We start from the raw sequence: 11734 nt of genomic DNA on the forward strand, positions 1-11734 counted from the left end.
TTGTTTTCTGAGATTGAGAAGTGCAGAGTGATGAATGTGTATTTATAAGAGGAAGAGCAAGTGGAAAGGAGAAAAGTTGAAAATTCCTAAAAGGGAAATATTTTTTTTGGGATCAATAAAGATTATGATAGAATGATAAGTATTTTTTCACTCGGTTGTACATGTGTTGCCTTTTTTAGAAAATGTTTCATCTTTGAATATAGAATTTTCTTGTGCGAATTTAAATTTAGTCAAAATTTTAAGGGAGAAGGCACAAATACCCTCTAGACTATGACCGAAATTTCAGAGACACATTTTAACTAAACTAAGGTCCTATTATTCTCTTAACTCATTTTGTATATAATATTGTACACCTTTTGGCTTATGTGGCACACCCCGTGACTCCACGCAGTTGAGGTGCGTGAGAGATATTTGGATGCCACGTAAGTTAAAAAGGTGTACAAAATTACAAAAAAATGAGTTTAGGGGTAATATAACCTTTGTTTAAGTAATGTGTGTCTCTGAGATTTTGATCAGGAAGGTACTTCTATCTTTTTCCCAAATTTTAATACGATATCGAATGAAAAAAGAATTTCTAATTTTTTTAAAATTGTATTTCTTTTTATTTATATTTTCAAGACAAACTTTTTATTTATTTGAGAAGAGGGTGGACCTTTGGGTAGGTAAATTTGAATACTGCATTTTGGTGGTACCAAAGTAAGTTGAAACAGTTGAATTGTGACCTCGTCCCCTATTGATCATAGTGTTATTACTATTTTCTTAGCCGAACACAAAAAATAAAAGAAGTATGCAGGGTGAATACGAAGTAAATTCGCATAAATCCTCAAAGACTTTATCCAACCCCGCTTCTTATAAAAGCATTATATTTTTTTTTGTTTTTGCCCCGCTTCGTATAACTTTAATATTTTTTTTATTGTTTCTAACACTATATAGTGACAAAAACACTTATTCGTGCTAGAAGTGAATTGATTCCTAGTAATTGATTCACACCTTGCAAAATATGCTTTCCATACATCAAACTTCACGTCTTGGATGCCTTCACCAATATGAAATATTTCAATCCTCTAGTAGGATCTTTGACATCAATTATGCTAATCTCCTTCTTTATTAGGAACCTACTATACTTGATTGTAGCAACAACAATGAAGTTGTTGAATCACTATTGAATTTTTTTTATTAAGGCACAAACTACATAACTTCATTAACTGTTATGTATTTTTCGGGATCATGGTGATGGGACATGTAAAACTTAGTTTGTGGAGGAGATCGTTGGGTGTGTGAACAAAGTCCCACATTTGTAGCGGCATTTGGTAAGCACGTATAAGATATAGGATCTCTCTAGATGGTGTGAAGCTTTTTGTAAAAATCGTGCAATCTTGACCCAAAGCGAGCAATATCACACTATGTTAAAAGTATCTTTAGGTAGATTCAGCCCAACATGTCTTAACGTGAATATACATAAAGTTTTCACATATATAAATGAATTTCAAACATAAATATATCTAATTAGTAACCACAATTTTCTTTTTTATCTTCCACGTCATTTATGAACACTTTATTACTCTCTCTATTCTAATTTATGTGACATTTTTCGAATTTTGAGAGTCAACCAACACTTTCATTGACCGTAATTGATCAATTATTTTGACTTGTAGTCTTTCTGTACAGTTTTAAAATATGTAATGTTTGACTTTTGAAATTAGAACTATGTCACATAAATTGAGACCGAGTAAAAGTTAGTGGATAGAGCCATGCTAAAGGTGAGCAAGGCAAAGCAGGGAGGGAACTCTGATCCTTTCTTTGTTGCAACTTTTGTTGGGGTGCAATTTGTTAAATATTGAAGAATCATGATAACTAATGAACCTAAAAACATGTAGCATGCTTTGCGGATTCTATTTTCATGTGCAACACACAAATTCTTTTCATATTGACAACTTTTTTTATATGTAAAAATAGTTTGGTTTATGTTATGGGACTTGTTGATAAGATTAGAGTTGAGACTCAAGGGCTTGAACACGTACGTTTTGGCACATGTTGATGAGACCTAACTTACACTAAAGTGCACAAGAATATCACAATCTTCCATTTTGCATTGAGTTTTTCTTTCATTATTATAGAAAAATAGTTCAAGCATCTATCTGGATTGTGGTGAGATGGTCGGGGTTCCTCCACCCTTTATTAGAGGTTTTGAGTACTGATCACGGAGAAAATCATATTAAAACCGTTGTCCCTAATAGACCCTACATTGTGCGATCTGAATTCGATTGAGTTCAAATAAGAAAAATTATCTGATATCTATACTGATGGGAGGTAACAGATTCACGATAAATAATGTAGATGAACGAAAACAAATCTCAAATTGTCTTTGAGTTCTAATATGGAACGACAAGAGGATGTTGTTATTGACATCATCCACCAAGTAATATTCCTACAAGTGAATGTGTCTATAATGATGATGAAATACAACATTATCTCATTGAAAATGAATACGGATCCTAGATTTGGGCCCACCTAGTGGGCCTTTATTGGGCCTAGTGGCAAATAGGGAAACCCCACTCAAGTTTTTCAGTGTGATTGGGCTAAAAAAAAGAGTTTACAATCATTAATCAGTCCTAAAGAGGTGAATAAAAGAATATAATTTGTGGGGTAAAGTGAAACATTATAATCATCCATTAGATGCTATTATTATTTTACTTTATAATTTGATGTTATTGCCTCATACATATCCACTAAACAAGTAGAACTTGAGATAAATTTTGCATTTATTATGTGAAAATTTCAATTCTTTTCGTGCTTTTAATCATTTTATGTGAAGATGTTTAATTAAAAATAAAAGAATTTTTTTGATATGTAAGTCAGACAATCATATACATGAAATTTATTATAAACATTAGAATTAGCTACAAAACTTCGTTGCTAATGATCTATTGCTAAATTGCTTGTAGCTAATAATATTTGTATAAGTTGTTGCAAATTTGTTGTTGAATAGAATTAACGATAGATTTTGTTGTTAGCTATAAAATTTATACCATGATTATATATTTTGTTAAAAGAAAATTGGAATAGATTTATGTTTTACTCGTTGAGAAGTTATAGTTTTGTGATGGGAGTAAAAAAAAAGGAGATGCCATAAATCCAAACAACTAATGACACTAAATAAAGGAGGACTAAAATGGCAAGGATAAAAGTTCATTGTAAAAGAAAACAACTTGTGCTTCTATTGGAAGAAGATGAATATTGATGAAGAAAGTGGTTTTTGTCTATTTAATTAAAAAATAATTTCCTTAAGAAAATAACTTTTAATAGTTTAATAGATGAAACACCATCAAAAGACATTATCAATAAAAGCTTTTTAGAAGCTTCTATAGTTGAAATATTGCTTATTAAGGTAAGTACCATGCTAAATTGTACTATGTGGCATTAGTTTAAATAATTTATTCAAAAAAAATTAACATAATTATTTATATTCAAAAATACTTTAAATTTTTTCATTTTATTGTTAGTGAAAATTTTGTATCGTCACACAAATATTATAACATATTTTTAAAATTATAAAATTTTAGATTTTGTAAAATCATATTTATATATTCATTATTCAACATAGTATGTTTTTTTAAAGTTCATTGATGTATGAATTGTGTCATAATCTATCATATTATGATTATTATATAAAGTTAATCATGGTTGCCACATCTTAGTTGAATAGAATTCTCTAAAATAATAATGGCACTAATAATTTTCTTAATATAGGGCATTTGCTTTTAGCTTGTCTGTTTAAATCAAATAATATGCTGGCCAACTAGCTTAAAATAGGATCACATAATTATTTATTTGGTGAGTGGATAGGGCACATTCACTTAAAAAATAATTTTTTAAAATATAAGATATTGTTATGTAGAATTGTACTCTATGTATGTTTGATCGGGCAAATCGTACTTCTACATTGTTCAGTGTGGATAAGATTTATATATCTTAATTTGAATACATGCATCTCGATATTAAAATAGTGTATTAAGATCTGAATACTAATAATTGAGACTATTTGTTCTTTCATCATCTGAATAAATATAACTAGTCTTTATTTAGAAATTATTAAATATGAAATTCAATAAAATACTAAATTTAATCTAACTACATCAATTAAGTTTTTTTAAAACTATATGATGGTTGGTGATGGTGATGACAAGCAAACGATGTTTTAATTGATTGAGAATGATCTTGACTAATGGTTATGTTGTGGTAATAGTTAGTGGCAATGGTGACTAACATAGTGGTTAATGGTTATATAGTTGGTTATGATGGTTAGTAAATAACTAATGATCATAATGATTGATGGTATATATTGGTGATTAATGATGGTGATTGTCAGTAATGTTTGATAATAATTGTGTAATAGTAATGGATAATAATAATTATAAATGATGAATATTAATATTGACGACTGATTATATGATTGACAGTAATGGTGGTTGTGACTATGATGTTAATTGTGTGTTGTGGTTGGCTGAAGAACTAAAATCATAAAACAAAAACTCAATAAAATGTAATAGATTTTCAAAATCTAAGGGGTCCCTAGATCCATTTTTTTTAATATAAAGAATCTTTTTTGTTTTGTTTAAACATAATGGTAAAATATGGGGAGAGTTAAATGACACCCTTTGGAATCCCTCAAGAACAACAGAATATAAGAGATCATATAAATGCATTTAGGAATTAGCATGGAATATGTAGCTAACCTCAATTTGCAAGTGCAATTTTGAGCTAAATTCTAAAATTATCTAAGATTATGATTTGATATTTTAGGTTATTCTCATCCATTTAAAAAGTGCCTTTTAAGTGGAATATATTATCATATCATATAGAAATTATAACAAACAAAAGTTATTCTCTGTAATTACCTAATAGTAGTTAGATCTCCAATGTCAACATTTTTTCCTTTAAAAAAAAATTCTTATTAAGTTGGATCCAGGAATAATATTTTACTATATTAAATTTTATAAAGATGATATACTCTATTGACTATTTAAATTTTATTGTAAAAAACAACAACTTGCCTTGATTCTTAAGAATTAAGATCATTACTTTGGGATATTGTCTGGCATAAATTTGCATAAAATGAAACGAATAAATTAGTATAAATAACTTAATTCTGTCCAAACTTAAATATTTTTGCCAGAGAAAACTAGTATATGTAACCAACCAATTTTTAATATTCCTGTTTATCTATTTCTATAAAAAAATAAAAATATATCAGGTACAATATTACTGGAAATAAAGGTTTTCTCCATTGTTGTCGATTAGTGGGAAATTTTAGTTATAAAACATAATTTTTTCACTCATTTCCCATCGAACCAGCTCAGTCAGGCATGGACCCACCCTTAGCTAAGGGGTGTCAAGCAACACCCCTTCGTTGAAAAATTACATTGTATATAAAAGTCAATTTTGGTTTAATAAATATATATATAAATATTGACACCTCTTGACATAAGTTAAAAGGTTTAGCGTAGTGATTAAGGCATTGTGAAAATTTCTTGAGGTCGTGTGTTCTAATCCTTCTAGCTCCATAATTTTATTTTTTACTACAAGTCTACAACCATTGACACCCCTTATAATAACAATCCTGGATCCATTACTGAGCTAATGTAAAACTTCCTAAGTTTTTCGTAATAAAACATTACTATATATACTGAACATTATTCGATGAAAATTTTTAATGAGAAAATAATGATTTTTTAACAGTGGTAAAACTCTTCTTTTTTCTTGTTATTTTTTTGTGCAATTAAAAAATATGAAACTATAAAAGTTGTTAAAAGATTGTATAGATTGGTATTTTTTTTATTTTTCTTGATAAACTTATGCAAAATAAGTGAATCTTTGTTACATGGTTCTAATTGATACAACAATACTAAAAGAAAAAATCCAAATTCATATGTATAACCCAATAAAATTGGAACATGCAAAGTTGCTATCATATCTGAAAAATACTTCACTTGTTTTTTCTTTATATATCCAAAGCAAAAGCATATAGAATAAATACAAAAATATGCATGGTTGACACTATTAGTACGTAGTGCAGAATTAATTAATGAATATGTTCTTGAACAGAATCTCAAGATGTCAACCTTTTCTTTATTCCATATTGACACATGCATCTTTAACATCTTATTTACTTACTAAGAATGTAGTGCAGTAAATCAGAGTTCTCAGATTCGATCCCTGTATATAAAAAAATTCTTGATAGAGAAAATTTTCCTCCGAATGGGACCTTACGTGGTGCAACTCTGAATTAACTAGATTCCAATGTAGGTGAGGAATATTAATAGCAAAGCAATAACAAGATGTGTACCTTATAACTTGCAACGGAAATATTTATTGTTGATTTTACTGTCAAAACTAATTGCTTCTGATCTATCTTTAAATCACAAGGAAACAAAGATCGTTCTCGTTCACAAACTAAGTATCTAAGATTGTGTCGATTTAATATTTTTGGCAAAAAAGATGACTTTTAGTTTTCTCTGTTTTTCTTTTCACTGATTTTCAACGTTCTCACGTTTCTATCTATTTTTCCACGTTCTCCAAAACACTCTCATTAGGAGTCTTTCAAGGGGAGGTTACCTTGTAACGGTTCCCTCTTATCCTTTTAAAAAAGAATTATTCATTTAATTAATTAATTAATTAAATTGGATCGGATCGAGCAGAACCTGATCAAGTCGGGTCGATCCACATGGGCGACCCACAAAACTTATCGTAGATACAAGACACTGAACACCAAATGAGAAATAAAAGAAAGTATCTTATTTGTTCAATATATCCTAGTAATTTTTTACTGTAAGATGTTTGATATTTCTATAGAATGTTCTTTGCACATTGGAATAAGTTTTTATTCCATTCTATGTTAAACATAACTATCTTCCTCCAAATACTTGGTCCCGTCCTGGAGAATAATTTTAAAGAGGTTGTTTAGTTTGAACACAAGTTATGATCAAATTAGTTATATGCATTGGGATTAGTTATTTAGTTATCTTAAAAATAACATGTATTGCATATTTTTTAAGAAGTAGTTTGTTTACCGAAATTTTCTCCACCTCATTTAGTAAAAAGAGAGTTTTAGTGACCTTAAGGGTATTTTTTTTTCATTTTCATTGCTTTATCTCGGAATAGCTAATTACAATACTATTATTCCATCTTCTAATAAGGATTATTTATCCTGATTACTAATATGCGTACAACTTACCTCAAAATTAGTAACTAAACAATAAATAAAGCAATTCTATATTTTTATCCCAAAACTATCTATACTTGTCCAGCATACCGTACGAGTCCTTCTGGACTCTAATATAACTTAGATTATTTTCTTAGTATAGGAGAAGTGTTTGGAAATCATTATGGTAATTGAGTTGTGGGCTACAACAAATGTATAGGCTATTCCAGACACAATATAAAATATTGTGAAATTGACAAAAATAGTTTGCATAGTAGCCAATATTGTATTTTTTTTTTATATATACATTAATGTATAATATAGATATTAATATACTGTTATTCGTATTGTATGTATAATTTTCGCCAGGGGAATTGTGTAATCTACGAGAAAATATTGACAAAATAATTTCCTCACACTTGTTAGGAAATTAAGGAAAGACCCAAAATGCAAGATAAGAATATACATAACATTGTATAAATATACTGGTACTGTATATGACACATATAATTGAGATATTAATATACATGTATAAGATATGGACATATGAATATATTAAAATATGTTACTTATTCAATATATATATATTATAGTTCTTTGCATATATTAATGGTTAGAACTTAGAAGTATATGCTTTAAATAACATGGTATACACATAGTGATATTATGTATATATATGTGTGTGTATTTGAGTATATTATCAAAATATATATAATATTGTTCTTTTACATTTTTAATGGTTAAATGTATGTACTCTTGTATTGTTGTTTAGGCAATGAGGGTAGCTGATGACTTCTTGTAGTAGTATGACTGTCTATTCTTGTTTAGGCACTAAGAGCACCTTGTAGTAGTTACTTTTTGAAACTGATGACACCTTCTTGTAATTATCTTCTAGAATTGATGACTTCTTATTGTAGTCATTATTTGATGAAAATGACACATTGTATTCTTGTTTAGGCACTGAGGGCACATTATAGTAGTTACCTTCTGGAATTGATGACACCTTTTAGTAATTACCTTATGGAACAAATGGTTTCTTGTAGTAGTCATTCTGTGACAAAAATGACACATTGTACTCCTATTTAGGCATCAAGAGCACCTTGTAGTAGTTACTTTCTGGAACTGATGACACCTTCTACCTCCTGGAACTGATGATTTCTTGTAGTAATCATTCTTTGACTAAGATGACAATTTGTATTCCTATTTAGGCACCGAGGGAACCTTGTTGTAGTTACCTCACTTCTTGTAGTTACATTTTGGAACTGATGGTTTCTTGTAGTAGTCAATCTTTGGCGAAGATGACACCTTGTATTCATGTTTAGGAATATAGGACTACTTTCTCGTAGTTATCTTTTGGAATCAATTGTTTCTTGTAGTAGTCATTTTTCGGCAAACATGACGTCTTGTATTCTTGTTTAGGCATTGAGGCTACCTTGTAGTCATTCTTAAAAGTGTCCAATAAAAACTTCTCAAGACACTTGATCATGATAAAGTATTGAACCATCATTTCTACTTTGGTTTAGACATCTTTTTGAAGTTTAAAGTCTCCAAGACATTGACAATAATAAATTGCTCATGAATCCAAAGATCTGCAAATTGAAATACACAAATATAGCTAGCAAGAAACTCGTTAGATTGAATTGACTATTGCCATTAATTCATTGAATTATGAATAACAATTTATAACACGACGTTGAAGGTGATGACAATGCTTAGCTACTGGAGATGTATCAGTAGATAACAGTACTGGTAGTGGCACATAAAAAAATATTCAGGCACTCGAATTGGCTCTCCAGATCGCGGTAATGTGTGTAGCAAGCAGGGGGATATTCTAGGAGCTCGAGTTTCTGTATCAAAGGACATTTCTTGTACAATTCCTTTTGATCTTCATCGAATCCTGGATGATTTCTGCTTATGTATTTGAAGATATTTGTACTTGTTGGGTTGAAGATCATCATCAGACAAAATAGCCAAATGCATCTACAACAACAACATACCCACTATAATCCCACAGGTGGGATCTGGGGATCATTATAGAGTGTAGGTAGACCTTACCCCTACCTCGTGGGAGGTAGAGAATTTGTTTATGAAAATAGCCATATGCATTGATCTATGATACAAAGAAGACTTGTATTTTCTCTCTGCTATTCTTGGATCTAAAAGGCTATGGTGCATAAATGTGTGATGAAGAAACATTCTTGGACATTGTTAGAAGATTTATCGCCACAACGTAAACATCCAACAGTCAGTCACTAAAGCAACATATTAGAAAGAATTGGGTAGGTATGTTTTGATTCTTCAATCAATCAATCAATACATACATATAAGTTGGTATAAAGGAGAACACAATATTCACACTCCCAAGTTGGAGTACTATATCAAGGCTCCATCAATTAATTTTTGGTGTCTTCAACGTTACGTTGGGAACACTCTTGGTAAGCATTTCTTTGGTTGACATCCAAGTTTTCGTCACTGATTAGTAAACAACTTAAAACAATCTTATGTGTCAAATTGTTATCTTCTAGAATGTGGATTAAACAAATTTATGTACTTGGTTTCTCATATCTAAAGTTGTGTAAAGTTTACCTATTGTATTTGTATTGGTTACATATGAGATTGTCACCACAAGTGCAAGCAAAATATATGTTCCCTCTTTAATACTCATCATGTTAAAGAAAATCTCTTCTTCAAGAGCAATTTATAAGGTAGGAGTGAATTTGGTAAACATTTATTATAAGCCTTCAAAACAATAAAAGAAATCTCAAAGTCAAAGCCCATAAGTCATGAGGAGTGAATTTGCTACCGGACATCAACATTTCTTTATTTACAACACTCCTCCTTGAATGTACATATTCAAAGAAATTCTAGAAGAAGAAAGAGTATACATAATTATTCTTAATATGCAATGTTGCTGCCTCGTTAAAAAACTTATCAAGAAAAGCCCTAGACAAAAATCTTGGTTATGGTCTACTGCCACTTTATTTTATTTAGAGAACATAAAAACTAAACATATTTAAATGTATTCTTGTGTTTAGACTCTCAAAACAGAAATAATTACATCTTCAAAACATACTTTATAAGAACCTTTGTGTTGATAACATGTTGTAAATAAAGACAATATATTAAACTTTAAATACCAAAAGAGAGAAATAGTTTTGTAGTAACTTTGCTTCCAATATTTCTATAACAATCTTTCTGTAGATGAAAGAAAGGAATTTATAAAGTAAGAGTGAATTTTATGTACTTGGTTTCTCATATCTTAACTTGTGTAAAGTTTACTATTGTATTTGTTGCTTAATGTGAGATTGTCACCACAAGTGCAAGCAAAATATATGTGAACCTTGAGACAAATTACATCATATAAGTCCCTCTTTAGTACTCATTATCTTAAAAAAAAATCTCTTCTCGAGAGGAATTTATAAGGCAAAAGTGAATTTGCTAAACATTTATCGTAACTCTTCAAAGTCATCAAAGAAATCTAAAAGTCATGAGGAATGAATTTGCTATCGGACATCCACATTTCATTATTTACAACATTTCCTCTTGGATGTCCATATACAAAGAAATTTTAGAAGAAAAAAGAGCAACTTACAAAAATGACTATATTTATAGGGTTATTGAAGTTCAATAGCTATAAATATGTTATTTACTAAAAATGACTACACTTTATGTCAACTTCTAGCTGCATGTTTGTATTAATTTATTATTATTATTATTATTTATACAACGATCTTACAATGAACTAAATAAGGTACGGTATGTTACCATAACTGCCAACCTTTTATTATGTCCCTAAATCACTCAAATTTCCATTATTAAATTACCAACTAATATTTACATATTGAATGCATATCCCGATTCATTCACATAATACAATAGTAAGTTGTATTTATATTCATAAATACAATATATTCACAAAATACTAATTATAAAGGTATACATAAAATTTTGAATATAAAAGAGTATTTATGTCTTTTTCTCGTTGTATTTTTGTATATGTTTTTATTTTTCTATTTATACACTAATACAGTTGTAATTACAATAACTAAATAAGGAAAATAATATTACTTGTACAATTAGCATATGAATACTTTGAATTCAAATTGGTGTTTCTATTTATAAACTTAAAAGTATTAATATATCAAGTATACAAGTATTTATAAAAACTTAATGTATTAATACATCATACAAGGTAAAGTAGTACAATTTTAGCTTATGAACACAACAATTTGAAAAAGGCATGGATACACTATTGTTAAACCAAAAATGAATACACCAATACAGTATACATATGAATACACTGTTGTTAAATAAGAAAAATGGAAAAACAATAGAATGTATAGGTATCAAAGTGTGTAAGTATTCGATTGTATAAAAAAATTGAAAAAGCCAACAAAACGTCAATCTCTTTTTGGTCAAGTTTTTCCTATAATACTTGAGGGTTGGTGTTAACTTAGGTATTTATTTATTTATAAAAATATAGTATTAATGTATCCAACTATACTTGTATTGCCTAATCAACCTTTCAAATTG

The sequence above is a fragment of the Solanum tuberosum genome, unplaced genomic scaffold (assembly GCF_000226075.1).
Source record: "Solanum tuberosum cultivar DM 1-3 516 R44 unplaced genomic scaffold, SolTub_3.0 scf00240, whole genome shotgun sequence".
Classification (NCBI taxonomy): domain Eukaryota; kingdom Viridiplantae; phylum Streptophyta; class Magnoliopsida; order Solanales; family Solanaceae; genus Solanum; species Solanum tuberosum.